Here is a 19579-nt window from a genome sequence, read left to right as displayed (position 1 = left end):
TTTCCTCGTACCTCCTATTAGAAAATAAAAATAAATTCTTAGAACAATATATGTCATATGCCCTAAGCATAGTTTCCTAGGAGGACAGAAAGCTTTATGGTATACCTCCAATTTCCTCAAGCACAGAATAAGTTGGAAAATAAGAAATATTATTGCAATATGATTTTACTCATTCCCTTTTCAATATCTCTGTTTGAGGAAGCTAAATAAGGAAACTTAAACCTTATTTTTCTTACAATTTCTCCTGATTAATAAAATACTGTATTATTCAGAATTCCTGTCCTAGCTTTTTAAGTGATGATGTGTTTTGTTTATTATGATAAATTATACTGTGAGTTCTCATACAGCTTGAGAAAGTTTGAAGTTTATGCTTTATCATGTCTCTTTCAAACTCACGCTTGCTTATTTTCATGGTGCCTTCTATCAGAATATTTTTATTTACACAGTATCATAAATGCTTTAACATGAATTGCATACCAACATATTGATGTGTTTCTGTAACTCGCAGAATGGTTTTAGTTTTCCACTTTCTCACGAACAACAGGGTTAAAATCCTGTGAGGTTTCTGCACCAAGAGGGAATTGATAAAGACAAAAGTTATTGTAATTGGTTGAATTTCCCCAAAACTAGGAAGCAATGAATTTTCCCACAAAGATTTAAAGGTTTTTTTTTCAAAGCAAAAGAGTAATTTACTCTATTAAAAGCACGCTAGTTAGCTATATCCCAGTGTCACATAGGCTCTGTGCTCGTCATTTGTGTGCGTGTGTGTGCATGTGAGTAGCAAGTTTATATGAAAAATATAAAGTCTACTGACTACAACAGTCTAAGTTTTCAACTGGAATTCATAAAAAAGTAACTAATTAATAAGCAAAATATACTTGCCATTTACATTTATCTCAATATGTAAATGGGAAGTTAAGCCTACTCTTATTGTTGACATTTTTTAAAATAAGAAATCCTGTGACAATACATTATGGTGATCAATATTAAGCAATGTTTACACTGATAGACATCTCATAATAAGCTAATTGGGAAGATTTTTAGAAATTTAATATTAAGCAGAATGGGCCTTTTAACTCTATCTGAATGGCACCTGGTCACCACTAAGACTGATACATTAAAAACCCTTTGAAAAAATGATAATATATATGACTTACTAGCTATAACATGAAAATCAACCTTAGATCCAATTTAGAAACTCAGGCATTGTTTTTAAATAAAAGGAAAGTAAAACCTTATGAAAATTTGAATTTTTAAAATTGATTAATGCAAATATATAAGTAATAAATGCATATGCAAATATACATAAATTGCATTTTGTTTTCTCCAAGATAGGCTTATTATTTAAGAAATGTATCATTTTAAATGTATTATCCTAAACACCAAAAGGAAGTATATGTGGACTAGTTTTATATATAAATATATTAAGTCATAATTTTGAATTTCTATAATTGACAATCAAAATAGAAATACGTGCTCACACTTATGTTTACCTCAGGAAAATAATGATCTTTCATTTTTCATTTGAGATTAAAACTGTTATATCTGTTCTTTCTTCTCCCAAAGAAAAGCATTCTGTACTTAGATGTAAAATAAACTTAATTCAATCTCAATACTAACATTAGTTCTTAAAGGTACTAAATAAATGTATCTAACCCAGTAAAACAGTTGTCCCCAATAGGTTAAGTGTTCATATGATTGCCTTGTATTTTCTGTTTGAGTGGAAAAGGGGCCTTTGGAAATAAAATCCAAAGATCAAACTTTGTGTGCATCATTTACAAGCAACTACTAAGGAAGAAGAGAGAAGCATTTAGCATACTGTGTTCAAACTAGAAGATTCTGGCTGGTGCTGCCTCCCCAGATTTAGAAAGCAGCTGGGGAAACATAAAATAAAGCTAGAATATCAGCCCTGGCCGGAAGCCAAGACAGAGAAGCTGTGCACCCAGAAGGCTAATTCTTTCTGGGCTAAAATTCATTGATAATGCATTATGTTTAGAGTGTAACCTGAAGTGTTACTTTTTTCTCCAGTACAAACTGTGGGATATTTAAACAGCAAATATATTTTCTAAGTAGAGCTAAATTTTAAACTAACAAAGGTTTGTTCTTTATTAAAAGTTGCTCTATTAAAAAAATGCAAATAAGCCTAGCAGAAACTCCTATAAAATACAGTTTATACTCAGAAAAATAAAAATAAATAAAGATGAGATGCATCATCTAACCATGATCTTGGAAAGTCAGAGAGATCAGAAATGACACATATGGATACATGCCAAAACAAAGAAATGTGAAGGTTTTATTAAAATACCTGGCCTAGTAAAATTTACAGTAAAGGTACACATGCTAAATACTGTTGTAGTATATATCTTCTGAAGGTATAACAAGCATAAGGTAAACCCTTATTATGTACCCCCAAATAACTAGGAAAAAGAGAAAAGCATGTTGTCTGTTGATTTATTTGAAGTTTATGAAGTGAGATAAATGGGTCAGGTGTCAGACACAATGCTACCGCCTTCAGCCATCATGATAAAACATCTAGCTAGCCTTTTCTTTAACACTTCAGGAAACTTTCAGCTATGCTGTTATGCAGGGTGTTAAATGCACTATTTTTAAAAGTTATTTTAAGCAAGCTTCAGAAGTTAGAGGTGTTATTTGCAATGCAGAATGTGTACACGTATATACAGTTATTTCTAATAGATATAGTTCTATTTCCAAACTTTCTTTATCTCAGTTTTCTAAGGAAAACTACCACTTTCTAGAGGTGACAAATCTAAAATTCCTTTTAGAAATAATATTGAATTGAAAACAGATTTCCTCAAAAGCCAAAATAGCCTGAAAATGAATTCCAAACTCATTAATAGCCTCACGCATTTCAAGAAAAAAATATTTTTTTGAAACGTGAATAGTAAATTACTCTTCATTCCTACAGGTAAACATGTTTGCTGATATAACATAATGTGTTTATTTTCTTTGAGTTGTTATAGTTTGTCTATATTCATCAGTATTCAGAAAATTCATGCCATGAAATAGGTTTTAATAAAATAAACCACATATGACAGGCTAAATAATGGTTTTCAAGTGACCCTTTGAGGTCATTTACATACATAGGCTATTTTAGATATATCTTTTAAGAGAGATTATATACTTCATTAACACTAAATAAATAGTTATGTGTAATTAGTTGAAATTTTTAAAAATCTGAGGAAAAAAGGGTTAAAACTGACTATGTCTAAATGCTTGAGAATATAATTTGATACTGTACTCAGAAAACAAAAGCGAGACTTTTGTTGAGAAACAAAAGTGATGACTCTAGTGAATTATAGAATTGGGACTTCTCTCCCAATTTGTACTCTGTTTAGAAATTATTATTTTAAATATTTGAAAAGTTCAATGAAGAAAGCAACTTTCAGCAAGCTAATAAACACATGAGTTTAATGTGCAGCCACATGCTTCATTTGTTCCCAAATTAGAGGAATTTCTCTATTTTGAAAATTCCACCATCAATTGAACTTATGTTGTGATTTATTGCAAATATTTAACCTCCTTTTTAAAAGTCCTTAATGGAATACATCGTCAACTATAACTACGTAGAAGTTGAAAGTTAGCTTGGCCAGGTTCACGATATTCAAGCAAAAAGTAAATGGAGAAATGCTTTCTTGATCTCTCTTTTCACTTGCTCCTTTCTTTCTTCTCTTTTGTTTTTTTACTCATTTTTCTTATTTCCCTTCCCTTCCTCTCTTTCTTTCTCTATTCTTTTTCTTTATTCTTTTCCGTCTTCTCCACTTCTTATTTTACCACTTTTTTCTGTCCTTCCTCCCTTCCTCCCTCCCTCCCTCCCTCCCTCCCTTCCTTCCTTCCTTCCCTTTTCCTTCTTTCCTTCCTTCTTTTTCCTTCTTGCTTTCCTACCTTCCTCTTTTCCTTTTTCCTTTCTTCCTCCCCTTTTCCCTCCTTTCTTTATTTCCATTCATTTTTGCCACTTCAACTTACATGCTCTCTTGCATAATTGGAAAGCAAATCACTCATCTTTAGTATTGTGGCAATTATTAATCTAATAACCTGGTTTGAACACAGAGTAAGTGGGGAAAGTGAAGAGAAAGAGTGGGTTAAACTGCAATAAGCAATAGAGGAAAAGTGAAATAAGGTGGAAGATTTATTTCACAGAAATAGTGATGTTGACTTTAACATATGGTCTGTTCTTTCACCTATAAGTTTCCATTTAATTTACTAAATTATTTAAGTGTAATTCTTTGCTCCCTTTTCCAACACTCTCTTTTTAACATCAGTCACATCTTTTCCATATAGCAAATGCACCTTAGTGGTAAAAAATAAAATAATAATAAATATAAATAATTTTTCCTTAGAAATTTTAAATCTCCTAAATCATTTTTATATCTAGTAGTTTAAGGATATCAACGTTCATAAACAACCCAAAGGCCAACTGCCATGCTAGTGGAAGAGAAAGAGAGAAGGGAAAGTGATTTCATACATTTAGATGCTTTGGCTTGATTCCATTCCTGGATCAGAAATTCAATTGTAGACTGCTGATCCACAGAATTTGTCATAGTTCATCAGACATCTCAAAAGAGTTCTTCTTCTTCTTGATGTACTGAATAGTCTTTCATGCCTACATAACAATCATTTAAACCTCAGAAATAGATATAACATCACTAAAGATTAATACAAGGAAAAGTAACAGATGCAGAGATGCATATGCTCCTGTGAATGCATAGAACAGTCCTAATTCTATTCATTACTCTAAAGTGCAAGTGAATAATTAGAATCAGAATTTAAATCTGGTTTCTCAATCAATCTTTCACTAATAGTTGTGTCAATTCAATTGAGATTCCATGTACTGCAATAAGTAAAGGAAAATAAAACACAATCAATAAATCATACTACCAATTATCTAAAGTATTATGGTTCCTGATATCACAGTTTTTGAAGTTTCTTTCCTTGGCACAGGACATTTTCTTGATAACAATAGAAATAATGCTAAAATTGATCAATCGAGGTTGAACTCAATTCAGTACTTAAATTACTCTATCTGTCTGGACATATTTTTCACCTTAGACAGAAAAAAATAGCTTTTTTACTTTTTGCTCAATAATGTTCATAAAAATAAGAATAATGAATATTATTTTCTATTATTTTTAATATGTGTCAGGTACCATCGAAGTTACTAGGGTGAACAAAATAGCTCTCAGGAGGCTTATATTCTCATGGTAGAAAACTGACAGTAAATAAATAAAGACCCCACGGGAGTGCCTGTGAGTGCTCTAAAGATAAGTCAAGGTGGCACATTAAAAGCTGTATGTGAAAGTGATAGGACTGGTCAGGAAATGCCTTTCTGATAAAGCAGAAACTGAGTAAATCTATATAAAACATAGATGTCAAATCGAGTAACATTATTATTTTATCTTGTAGAAAAATGTGATGAGGAATAGCAATTTCTTGTAATTTGCAAGCTGACAAGCTGAATTTTGACTCTATCTATTGATTATCTTCCTCAGGTCTGTGAAGTTGTTTGGGAGAATTTAAGACATGGCACAGTATTTAGTGTTACTTTCTCTGGGAAGTAGAAAAACTAATCAGTTTTAGAAAATAGAAGTCTCACCTTTACTTCTATTCTTTATATTTCTAAGTATTAAAAAGTATTATGTGTGTAAATTATCTCAAATTATTGGTTTTTTTTTTCTCCTAGACTGAAATTCAATGCTATTTATTTCCTTCTTTAATTTTATTTAGAGATAGGGTCTTGCACTGTCTGGCACCCAGGTTGGAGGCAGTGGAGCAATCATAGCATACTACAACCTCAAACTCCCGAGATCAAGCAATCCTTCCACATCAGCCTCTCAAGGAGCTGGGACTGTCGGTGCACACCACCTCACCCAGCTAATTTTATTATTTTTTTTTTTGTAAAGATGGGGTGTCACTATGTTGCCCAGGCTGGCCTCGAATTCCTGGCCTCAAGTGATCCTCCAGCCTCAGCCTCACAAAGTGCTAGGATTACAGGCGTGAGCCACTGTGCCTGGTCTCAATGCTATTATTAAAACTTATGTAGCAGGGGAGCTGGCTCCCTATCTCATTCTCCCAAATTAGTGGGGGTAAGAACCAATATTCCAAAACATCACCCAATTGGCTGGAATGATGGACCTAAAATAATGAAATAAAGATCGCTGTAATTCTTAGTATCCATGGGTCCATCTGTGAATTCAACTAACTGCAAATGAAAAATATTTTTTTAAAAAAGATGATTGTGTCTGTACTAAACATGTGCAGGTATTTTTTCCTGTCATTACTCTCTAAATAACACAGTGTAACAACTATATACATATCATTCACATTGTATAAGATATCATAAGTAATCTAGAAATGAGCGAAAGTATACAGGAGGATGTGTGTAAGCTACATGCAAATACTATGCCATTTTATATAGAGGCTTCAGTATCTCTGGATTTTAGTCCTGGAGGGTTTGGGGTCCAGGAACCAACCCTTATAACAAGAGATGACTGTTTCTTTCTTTTTTTTTTTTTTTAATTTCTCTAATTATAAAATTACCTCAAATTTAACAAGAACCAGAAGTTTGATGACACTAATACAATGCTAATACAAATTTAGAATGCATTAACAGAACCACAGTGTCAACATCCAGGAAACAGTTATCTGTGGCCCTATTTAATACAAGTCTGACATTATTTGGCCTGTTCATCATTCTCAGTTTCCCGATGCCTCACATTAATAGCAGTCTTCTATGACCTTTCTCTTCCCCCATGGTGAACCAGATATTTTTGCCCTACCCCCATACCATTCCATCATGGCACTTATTATCTTATGATGTAATTGCTGTGTGTGTGTGTCAGTGCTCCCCACTTATCCAAAAGCTTTTTGATGGCAGAAATGCTTAGAGAGTGCTTGACCAATAATCAATAGATATTAAGGGTTTGATAAGTATAAAATGTGAGAAGACATCTGGCAACTATGCTATATGAGTAACAGTTGAAAAACACGGTAATAATTAAAGGAAAAAGCTAAAAGGGAGCAGTATAGTTACCTTTATATATTGAATACTTTTTTATGCAAAAGGAATTTGTTTTATGTTATGTGAAACTAGCAGACTAAACTACAAAAGGTACGGAAGTTGTTTCTATGCAATGTCAGGTAAAACAAAACTTCCTAAAAATCAGTGAGATTCCACTCAGTCAAAGAAACCAGCACAGGCTGGAATGCTACCTGTCCAGAAGACTTTTGTGGAAGGAATTTCTGCCTTGTGTAGAAAATAAATGCTGGCTACCAAGGTTTCCTGTTGTTTTTCATTGTGTCACTATAAGAAGTATGGAAAAAGGTTTTAGAATGAGCACTTTGCCCACCTAAAACCCAGCTCTAGCAGTTGGCTGGAAGACTGGTCAACATACTTCAAGTAAATAATCACTGGGTAAAATTACGTAGTGGAAATGTATTACTCAGGATATGCCCTAGAGTAAAAAAGCAAATTTTCATAATAGAATTATTTACAAGATGTACAATTTTACAAAGAAAATGAAATAATACATTTCTTGAGTAAGTGAAAGTTTATTTTTTTTAATGTAAACATATTATTTTACTATTCTTTTGAGTCAGTCCAAGAAGGAAAACATGTCAACATTAGAGGAATGAATAAGAAACATACTTTTGCTTTCCATAAACTTCTAAATTTTAAGGAATGCAGAGATTGATTGACTTAGTTATGATGCCTTTTTGTAGAAGCCTTCATGTAAACAAATGTGAATTAGTTTAAAGATGAGATAATATTGTGACATATTGGAAGGCAGGTGTTAACCTTGGTTTCCACCAAATCAGGATTCCAAGCCTTGCTTTGCGCTGACTCATGATACAACCTTGAAAAATCTGACTCTTCTCTGCTTCAGGTTCATGATCTAGGATGGGTTAATAATAATTCATAGACTTGCTGAGACAGCTAAATGTGACAATAAGTCCAAAGTTTCCAGTACAAAGTGGGAAACATGAGAGATTTTAAATTAATAGTATCAAGTTTTAATTACATGTGTCAGTACTCTGACTTTGGCCTGCAATGCCACATTTTGCACTGATTTAAAGTAACCCCTGAGTGATTAGAATTTACTGTTCCCAATCTTTCTCACTTGGAGGTAATGATCTAAGTCACCTTTTTCTACTGTCTCTACTGTATTGTTGATCATATATTTTAATATTAATAACATTGAATCTAACTTAAAGGATTAAATTTCATTCACCAACATTTTAATGTGATTTATCATGATCTTGAAAATTAACTAACATTACAAAATTTTCAGAGAAACATACTATATTATCCCAGACAAAAAAAAAGTTAGAAAAAGGGGCCAAATAGTTTTCCTCAATTTTCTGTCATGCTGGAGTAAGCAGAAACATGGAATTTGAAGAGGACAAAGACAAAGATTCAGAAACTAGAACTGGATAGAATAAAAACGAATGCAAATGTTTCCTAGTTGGTCGTCTGACAAACTGCTAGAGCTGGGAGGTAGGTTTAGAGAATATTTATTCCGAAGTCTTTATCCACATCCCTTATAGTGACACAATGTAAACACAAGAAACCTTCCTGGCGACCATCTGTCTCCTACTCAAGGCAGTAGTAATTTCTTCCACAAAAGCAGTTTGGAAAACATAATAAACTACTTTAAATTACTAATTACTAATGCTAATGTCGACCTAGGCTGAAAGTAAAAAGATATAAACTATATTCTAAGTGTTGTCAAAATGTGCTGATAAATTTTAAATTGATCTCATGGTTTCCACCTGTAAAACAAGACCACTTTCACTCCTATTCTTTTTTTCCCCGAAATACATTTTGAATATAAACACGGTATTTCACATTTCTAAATCTCCCAGTATTTTCCACAGAACAAGTTTTCTAAGTGAATTATTTTGATACCGTGTCTAGTATTCTTTTAAAGGCTCCATAAGTAACTATTGTGATAATTCTAGATGCCAGTCATCAAGTATTAAAATAGGAACATCTCAAGAAATGTTGTCTCTAACAAGTAGCAGAATATGTGAAATCACTCCAAATCTCTTGAGTTTTTATCATGCTTGTCTGATGTTTGAGAATTGTGTAACCTGGATTAGTTTTTGGTGGGAGAATAATATTCTATACAGCATATATTTACATGTTACTATCCATGTTATTTCTGGCTTATGGCCAAGTTGGCATTTTATTTGTTAATATCTAAGAGATAAAATAACATAAGATAGAAGGAAATTAAATTAAAAATAGCAGGTGTACCAGTCAAATTGAATGGAGTATGCCTCTTATGATAAAGAATAATCCAATCATTTTGTGTGTTGTGTAAAACTAAGAATTCTCTGAAGTAAATAAAAGGTGGGAACATAACTATAAGGTTTATTAAATATATAGTTAGAAAATAATCAAAAGAAAATACCAGTGTTTCCCATATCAGTAAGATTCTTTATAAGTCTTGAGCACAGCAATGAAAATTTTACTTCATGATATTTAAGTTGCCAATATAGAGCAGTAGCAATGAAAGAAGAGATTTACAATTAATTAAGAAATGTGGGTTCATATTAGCTGTTTAACAGTGGACTGGTCACTTCACTTCTTTGGGCATTAAATTCTTCATTCATTCGTCACTTGAGTTCTCTGAATAATAATTTTGATAATTAAAATGTATAGCTTTTTGTATTACAGATTTAAAGTGACAATTTAGAAAGAGTTTATTTTCCATCTCCAGGAACACAAACTCAGTATTACAGAATGTCACATAATTTCTTGATAGTAAGGTAATATAATGAAAAACATCTTGTTAGACTTTTCTATGAACTAGATAATAGACTCTCATTATATCACACAAAAATGATTCAAATTTTTGGATGGCATTAATGTATTTACCATAAGTGTCTCTAGATAAGAAAGTCAGTGGGGCCAGGAGTGGTGGCTCACATCTGTAATCCCAGGACTTTGGGAGGCCGAGGCGGGTGGATCACGTGAGATCAAGAGTTCAAGACCAGCCTCGCCAACATGGTGAAACCATGTCTCTACTAAAAGTACAAAAATTAGCCGGGCGTGGTGGCAGGCGCCTGTAATTCCAGCTACTCGGGAGGCTGAGGCAAAAGAATCACTTGAACCTGGGAAGTGGAGGTTGCAATGAGACAAGACCGCACCATTGCACTCCAGCCTGGGTGAAAAGAGCCTAACTCCATCTCAAAAAAAAAAAAAAAAAAAAAACAGGAAGCCAGTGGTATATGTTATAGAAGTGACTATTGACATGAATTTTAAGAGACAGTAGTCTTTTGTTACATCTGATGCAGGCAAACTCCATTTATGATGATGGAAGTGACTACTTACCTAAATTCAGAAGCAGAATAATTAAAATATTACAAATATAGCTTCTCCCTCTGGATATTAATGTAACTTCTGGATATAAATGCAATACTATTAGTAGCATTAAATTTACATTAAAAAATGGAAAATTTGATTACTGTTATCATTGGTATTTTAATAACTTCTTTTGTGATTTATTGAAATTAAATTTTAATGTTAAATATTAGGCAAAATTAGTTTTCTCTCTCCTTTATGCATAAGTCAGTTAGCAAATTTCTGCATTCTGGTTTCATTCACTTGTCTCTATATCTTATAGCTTTTTGCCTGTAAGAATACAAGGGTCAAATGAGCATTTTATGTTTCATGGATAACTGCTTCCATGATTGTCTTCTGAGACAATGACCAAGGGTGCAGATCAATACTAAATATAATAATGCTTTTAAATAATGATTATTGAGCTAAACCAAAGCAATTATCAGTTGATGATAATCATTTTATTACTGCCGGCTATAAGTTGATTTAACTTAAGTGTACAGAAAAGCACAGAAAAATAAATACTCCATTGTAATAATAAGGACAAAGTTGATCATGTCTTGTTCTAGATTTGTGTTTTCTCTTCTTTTCCAAATCTCTCTTTTCTCCTCAAAATCTAAATCCTCTCATTTTTTAATGATCAAAACAATTTACATCCCTCTCCAACCCATCTCCTAATGATGTCAGTCTATAGGAATCTCCACTCTCTCTGAAATCTCATATCGCATACAGAGTTCTCACTTGCTAATAAGCATATATTCCTCATGACAGAAAGTTTTATATTCCTGGTAACTCTTTCGATTCCTTTTCTTTTTCTTGAAACTATTCTCAACTTCTTCACCACCACTTTGTTTTCAACTCACTTTAATCTTTTACTTGACTTCACTAGAACACTGGACTGCTTTAACACCACCACCAGTATTCTCTTGATTGGCAAACTCAGAATCAATTTCATGTTGTATTTCTTGACTCATAAATAGTATTCAGTTTTTATCACAAATATTTATATTCTTTCCCTACAGCTTCTATTACCCTCTTCCACCAACACCATTTATTTAGTGTTGTTTCCTAAGATTTTCATGGCAAGCCTCTATCATCTTACCATGCACCCTGTTCCTTAGTGTTCTTACTCAGCATCAGGTCTTTTTTTTTTTTTTTTTTTTTTTTTTTTCTATTCTTTAGCTTACACTTCCTGAAAAGAATTTAAATTCCATTTCTATTATTCAGCAAACTAGTGGACATTTCATTTTTGATATTTCACAGAGTTTTCAAAAATGAGATATTATAATTTACTCATTTTCTCCTCACAGTTCTCTACTTCTAAATAACTTTGTATCTTCCCCACTATTACACTTATTATGCCTTATTGCAATTGCCTTTTTATGTCATAGAATACGTCACAGAATAAACTTCCATTGCTTTTGAAGAACAGAGATAGTGTTTGTCAGATGGATAGTGCATCTGGCTACTAGAAAGCATTCAATCAATATTAAATGAATGACTGTGAAAGCCTGAAGTCTTTGGGTGATTTTTTTTCCTCTCTACATCCAATCAATCATCAAATCATGGCACTTCTATTTTGCATGTGACGGGATAAAAATAATTCATATGAAAATATTCACAACCTTGTCTCTTTAACAAACAGCATAACCATCCACCCTTTTTATTTCCCCTTAAAGATAAGGCCATCTTGCTTTCTGAATGTGAGGTTAATTATCAACACAATAGGAACTTGGAGAAAGGAGGGGAGAGCAGGAGGGGAAAAAAAAAAAAAAGAGTGAAGCATTTGGCAGAAAGGAAGTATTGTAATGGGAGGATTTCCAGAAATCCTCCGTGCTTTGGGGTTCAGGGAAATTGAAGAGTAGAGAAACAGATATTTTAGAAGTGTCATTTTGTCTTATGAATCAGTCTATTTAATGTTATTAAGGAAATATATGTGAAGGACAGAATTCCTTTTAAATAAATTATTGTGGCTCTTAAACTGTGCTTCTTAAGTGTATCCTGCTATGCATGTGTAATAGTAGCCCACATAGGGCTACACATTTGTAAGAGCTAGAAAGTTATGCATAAATGTCATGAAACAGCTTGCTCTTTTTTTGAATAGACTTAACTTTTTAGAGCAGTTTAAGATTCCCAGCAAAAATTGAGCAGAAAGACTTTCCATATTCCCCTGTGTACAACTTTTCCCACCACCATCTCCTACAATCAAGAAACCAGCATTGACATGTCATTATCACCCCAAGTCCATAGATTACACCAGGGCACACACTTGGCGTTTTATAACCTATGGGTTTTGACAAATGTTGTATTGTCATTACTTTTAAATTATGTATTAATTTTCATAGTATTAAACAGAAAAATTTCACTACCCTAAATATCGCCTGTGTTCCACCTATTCATCACTCTCTCCCTGCTCCCAAACCTGTGATAACCACCAATCTTTTCACTCTCTTCATAGTTTTGCCTTTTCCAGAATTTCATATAAGTGGAATCATATAGTATATAACCTTTTCTGATTATATTATTTCACTTACTAATATGCATTTTATGTTCATCTGTGTATTTCTGTGGCTTGATAGATCATTTATTTTTAGAGCTGAATATTTCATCATACAGATGTACTAAAGTGTATTTATTCCTTCACTTGTTGATGGACATTTTGGTAGCTTCCAAGTCTTGGCATCTATAAATAAAGCTGCAATAAAACATCTGTGTGCAAGTTTTTGTGTGAAAGTAAATGTTTTAACTCATTGAATAAATACCATGGATCATGATTGCTGGATGATATGACTATGTTTAGCTTCGTAAGAAACTGCCAAATTGTCTTGCAAAGTGGCTGTATCATTTTTCATTCCCACCAGCAATGAATGAGAGTTCCTGTTGCTCTATGTCCTCCCCAGCATTTGGTGTTGTCATTGTTTTAGATTTTACCCATTCTAAAAGGTGTGTACTGGCATCTCATTGATATTTTAATTTGTAACTCCCCAGTGCCATATGATGTGTACTATCTTCTCACATGCTTACTGGACATTTGTATTTTTTCATTAGGATGTATCTCTTTAAGTTTTTTTCTCCCCCATTTTTGAATTGGGTTGTTTTTCTATTGTTGAATTTTAAGAGTTCTTTGTATATTTTGGATAACAGTTCTTTCTCAGATATGACTATTTCAAATATTTTCTCCCAGTTTATAGCCTGTCATCTTTCTCTTCAGAGTGTCTGCCACAGAGCAAAAGTTTATTACTTTAATAATGTTCAACTTATCAATTCTTTGTCTTATGGATTGTTCCTTTGGTGTTGAGTAAAAAAAATTATCACCAAAACTAAGGTCATCTAGATTTTCTCCTATATGATCTTCTAAGAGTCTTATAGTTATGTATTTTGCATTTACATTTTAATAAATATATATCTACAAATAGTCTATAATTCATTTGAGTTAATTATTTAAAAGGTTGTAGTCTGTGTGTAAATCAACTTTTTTGCCTGTGGATGTTCTGTTGTACCAGCAGGGTTTATTGAAAAGGCTATCCTTTTTGCATTGCATTACCTTTGTTCTTTTGACGAAGATCACTTGACATCTGGGCATGGTGGCTCATGCCTGTAATCCCAGCATTTTGGGACCCCAATGTGGAAGGACTGCTTGACCCAGTAGTTCAAGACCAGACTAGGTAACATAGTGAGACCACTGTCTCTACAAAATATATATTAAAAATATTTAGCCAGGTGTGGTGGCACATGCTTGTGCTCCCAGCTATGCAGAAGGCGTGGTGGGAAGATCACTTGATCCAAGGAGGTCTAAGCTGCAGTTAGCCATGCTGTGATCATGCCACTACACGCCAGCCTGGGTGACAGAAGGGGAACCTGCCAACAACAACAACAAAAAAAATTAGTTGACAATATTTTTGAGAGTTTATTTTTGGGATCACTATCCCGGTCTGTTCTTTCATTTATACCACACTGTCTTGATTACTATAGTTTTATAATAAATCTTGAATTTTAAAGTTTGTTAGTATCTGTCCTCCAACTTTGTTATTCTCCTTTAATATCGAATTGGCGACTCTGAGTCTTTTGCTTTCCAAATATATTTTGTGTGTTCTTTTTAATCCATATTTTCATTTTTAAGTCTTCCTCTGGACTATTGTAACTAGTTATTAACTGGTCTCCTACCTCCTGGCTTTAATCCATCCTCTTATTTCCTCAAAATATAACTTTCTAAAAGGCAATGTTTACCATGTCAGTCTTTATATCGAAGTATTTCAATAGTTGTCCAATTTTAAGTCAATTTAAACTCTCTAAAATTTGAATAAGATCTTTTTATCTTCTGTTACCTACCTACTTTTTCAATCTAATTTCTTGCTACTCCTTTGTAAAGAGAGATATAGGAACTAGGAATAAAAGGTACAAAACAGAATAATATTCCAACTTCAAAAGCTTGCATTTTAATTGGAGTGATAGACAAGAAAAATGTAATATTATGTATATGGTGTAATAGATTGTTAATATTACACACACAACCAAGGTCAGGAAGTATGAGGAGGGAGCTTGAATTTTGCACCGGGAAACTGGAAGCAGCTATACTGAGGATGGTACATTTGAATAAAAGATTAAAAGAAATGAGGACATATGCCATGTTTATATCTGGGGCACAAGTATTCTAGGCAACAAGAAACAAGAAGTGCAGAAGCCCAGAAGTACATATGTAAAGAACACAGCATGTTCAGAGAATATAGAGAGGCCCAGTAGGGAAGATGTAGTAGAATACTTGGTAGAACTGTGTGGACCACTCTGTGAATTTGGCTGTTACTCTGAGTAAAATTAGGGTCAATTTTAGTGGTGGGTAGTTGATCAGAGGAGAGACATAACCTTAATTACATTGTAAAGTGAGAACCCTGGTCAGTGTATTAGAAAAAAATGATGTGGAGCAAGGGCTTAGGCAGAGTCCTTAGAAAGAAATTTCAATTAGAAAGAAATGTCAATAATCCAGTGAAGAAATAATGCTAATTTGTATGGAGGTGATAGCCATGGGAATCGTTAAGATATGTTCAGATTCAAGATATATTTTAAAGGTAGAGCCAATGGATGGGATGCCTGGTATGTCTGATGGGAAAGAAAGAGAGGAGTCAATGACCAGTCCCAATAGAGATAGAGAGAAATAGAGTCCCTAAGCAAATTAAAAAATGAAGCATCATTTACTTATATGGAGAAACAGTGGGAGGAATAAGTTTTAGGATTAAGACAAATATCAGACAATCAGGTTTGGTCTCATTTAAGTTGAAAATGCCCATTAGATTTCCAAGTGAAAATATCACATATGTGGTTAGATATACAAACAGGAGCTGGTAATAGATTTAGCTGGAAACATAAACTCTGAAGTCAACTTTGTCAATAGCACTTAAAACCAGAACATTGTAAGATATCTCAAGAAAGTGAATATAAATAGAAAAGAGTAGAAGACTAAAGAATAAGCCCCGGGGAACTCCACATTTAGAAAGTAAGGATTAAGAAAAACCGTAAATTGTGACTAAGTCATAAAGAAACTCAAATATATGATTTCCTGGAAGCTTATTAAAGATAGTTTCTGTGTGGCTGAGGGATGATCGGGGTATAAAATGCTGCTTATAGGTAAAGTAAGATGAGATGAGGAGCAAAAATTGATAACTGGATTTTACAACATGAAGTTTATTGGTGACATTTATAAAATAAATTTCAATGAAGTGGTGATGGTAAGCCTGATTGGAGTAGATCCTAGATACAATTTGACTTAACATTTCAAACAGTTTTGCTGTAGACAGGAACAAAATATAGCGATAGATTGTGAAGTAAGTGAATCATGATAAAAAATAACAGAATGCTTGTATGTTAGAATTAATATATTAGTCAAGAAGGAAAATATTATTGCTACATGGGAGAGTGTAAAGTATTACTGAAGCAATATCTTCAATGAGTTAGTGATAATGCATTAGAACTGGTGAACAAGTGGATGGTTATCCTCAGCTAGAATGGATAACTCATCCTAAAGAGAACATACACTCACATAGTGAATAAATGTTTAATGGGTGCTTATGAAAATCCTTGTCTTCTTGCTACTGTGTTCTTTATGAAATGGAAAGCAAGATTATCAGCTGAGAGTAATGAAAAGGAAAGAAATGTTAGAAGTTTGAAGATAGAGAAAAATATGAAACAATCATCTAGGAGAAAAGATAGTTAATGAACTAAAAAGAGATAGCAAGACTTATCACAGAATTAAAGGCCCGTTTGAGGCTATTGATCATGAATTTAAGTCAGTTGGATAATGTTCTATCCATTATCAGAATTGCAAGCGTAGATTTGGTGGACAGAGGGATTTAGTCAGTTTTGTTTTAAAAAATGTACATCATGAAATAAAAGAGTGTAAAATGATTTGAGAGTATATAAAATAGAATTAATATAATAATTGATTATGGAATTTAAACTGGGTAAGGGGGATTGTGAGGCCATGAGAGAGAGTGTGTAAAGTTAAATGATAAATGACTTGAAGATTTTAGAGGTTTGAAATATTGTTGATGTTGGATTAATAGGTGAACTGAGCAAAAGAGATAGAAGATTGTGATTGGATAGTACAATATAAAGATATTATTAATTGCTTACAGTTATACAATGATTAGTTATAATGAAAAGACCTAGCATATGACTATAGGACTTGGTAACAATGGTAGGGAGAAAGAAAAGAACATTTGAGAGGATGCAAAAAAAAAAAAAATCTCTATACGGTTGGAAGGATCATTCATATGGATATCTTTATTACCAATAATTATTCATGAGTACTTTTTTAAAAGCATGAGAGTTTTCTAAAAGATAAGATTTTCCAGGATTAAAGGAGTTTAACCAAGGTACTAGTTGATAATTGCTGTAAGGAGAAGAGGCAGGTGGTATGGTTTGATAAGATGAAAAGTTAGATGATTTTAAGGAGTAGAAAAGAAAAATAGGCTAGAATTGACAATGAGAAATAAAAAGGACATCTAGCCAATTTCCTGACCCAATGGAAGACTAACTGGGAGAGAAAATATATACCAGAGAGCTCTGAGGTCCTAAGGGGAGAGCCAGGTTTCAGTTAGAGCTAGGAAGATGAAAAAAACATTTGGAGAATCGTTTCACTATATAAGGAAATACTTTTTCTCATGATTGACCATGATTTCTGCTAAGCACAGTGAAAGTTTTCAAGAAATAGAGAGGGTGGGGAATAGGATCACAAATAGTATTGGCTAGGTGGACAAAGAAAGAAAGTCCTTGGACTGCTGAGCGTCTTTGGTAACTGATACGGCCGGGGATAAATGGCATAATGAAGGAAGTTGTGAGGGTCCTGTGTGGTGAGTTAAGACCCAAGGAGCCTAATACCTATAGCAATGATAATGCTGTAGGATTGAATGAGGTGGGAACATGCAAAGAGGGGCTAGAATTCTTGGTAAGCAGCTGTCTCTAACATTGTGTTGGGAGCCTTGATGAATTTTTTAAAATTAGTTTGTTAGAGCCGCCATAATAAAGCACGAAAACCTGAGTGCCTTAAACAACAGGAATGTATTGTCTCACAGTTCTGGAGGCTAGAAGGTCTAGATCAAAGTGACAACAGGGCCATGCTCCCTCTGAAAGTGGTAGGGAAGGATCTGTTCCAGGCCTCTTTTCTGGCTTCTGGTAGTTCCTGGGCTTGTGGCATTCTCCCTGTGTGCTTGTCTGTCACATTTCTCCCTTCTATAAAGACAGCAGTCATATTAGATTAGGGACCTACCCTTCTGCAGCATGACCTCACCTTAACTGATTACACCTGCCACAATCCTATTTCCAAATAAGGTCACATTCTGAGATACTGGGGGTTAGAAAATCAACATATCAATTTTTTGGGGGGGGAAATAATTCAACCCATAATGGCTGCTTCCAACTTTGTCATTATGTTTTATTCTTTTTATAGATGACTGGCTTGATTTATGTTTCGTTTAGAATTTTTAGACCTTACATTCACGAATTGCGTTGTTTGTAATTTATTTTTTATTGTCTCTTATTAGTTATTACAATCAATATTATGTTAGTCTCATAAAATAAGGTTGACAGCTATTACTCTTACCATTTCTCTGAAAACAGATTGTGTTAGATTGGAATTACATTATTCTTTGAAGTTTTGATGGGATCTTCTGTTGACATCAGTGACTGGAGGTTTCTTTCTGGAAATATTTTCTACTATTCAAATTCTATTTTGCTTTATTCATTTTTAGGCTTCTCTAAACCTTAAATTTTAATGAAGCAATATTTTATAGGAACTTTGCACATGTAATTCTATTTAAGATTAAAATATTTTAATAAATTCATTAATAATTTTCTTTTTTTAAAGTCTGAAGTAGATGTAGTTTTCTTTCTCTTTTTCATTTCCATCAGTTATGTTTGCTTTATCTGGTTTTATCTTCATGTCAGCAGAGGTTTGTCAAATTGATTAGTCATTTTTAAAAAACAGTTTTTTGCTTTGTTTTTCTCTCTATTGTATTTCTTATCTGAATGTGTTCTGCTCATCTTTGTTGTTTCTTTCCTTCTACCATCTTTTTATGGTTTTATTGCTTTTTCTAGCTTTTTAAGATGACTGCTTACATTATTAGCTTATTAATTTTCAGACTTTTTCAGGTACATGCTTCTAAAACTCTAAATGTATTTTACTCATGTCTTATTTAGAATTGTTTTAATTATGTTTCTTAAATTTTGAATACAGGAGCATTTTCTAGTTATTTTGTTATTAGTTGTTGGGTACATGGCATTACAGTCATAGTGCATATGCTTCATGTGATTTTAGCTCTGTAAAATTTGTTGAGACTTCCTTTGAGGCTTGGAATGATTTATTTTTGAAAATATTCCCAAATTCCCTACATATTTTACATAAGAATCATAATTTGAATATGTCTTTTAGACCAAATTTGTTAGTCATGTTATTTAGGTCTTCTTTATTCTTACTAATGTTCTATCCACTTTTATTATAAAATTATTCTTGAGAAATGGTATGAATTCTTACTCTGTGATTGGGAATTCATAAATGTTTTATTGTAGTTCTGACTATTTTTGCTTTGTAAATTTGAGGCCATGATATTGGATGCATACACATTTAAATTTTAATGTATCCCTTGTGAATTGAACTTTCTATCACTACAAAATAATTTCTGCATATCTTTTTCATGACTACTTTCACCCATTATTTTATATTCATTG

General features: G+C 33.0%; 1 pseudogene across 1 annotated transcript in view; it reads left to right on the top strand.

Annotated features, from left to right (window-relative positions):
* LOC144340994 (bifunctional heparan sulfate N-deacetylase/N-sulfotransferase 4 pseudogene) overlaps positions 1–19579 on the top strand; it is a 38411-nt pseudogene that overhangs the window by 1212 nt on the left and 17620 nt on the right. The window lies entirely within an intron of this gene.

This window comes from Macaca mulatta, chromosome 5 (genome assembly GCF_049350105.2).
Source record: "Macaca mulatta isolate MMU2019108-1 chromosome 5, T2T-MMU8v2.0, whole genome shotgun sequence".
NCBI lineage: Eukaryota > Metazoa > Chordata > Mammalia > Primates > Cercopithecidae > Macaca > Macaca mulatta.
Note: the sequence above shows the minus strand (reverse complement) of the source record. Positions and strands in the feature narration are given on the sequence as shown.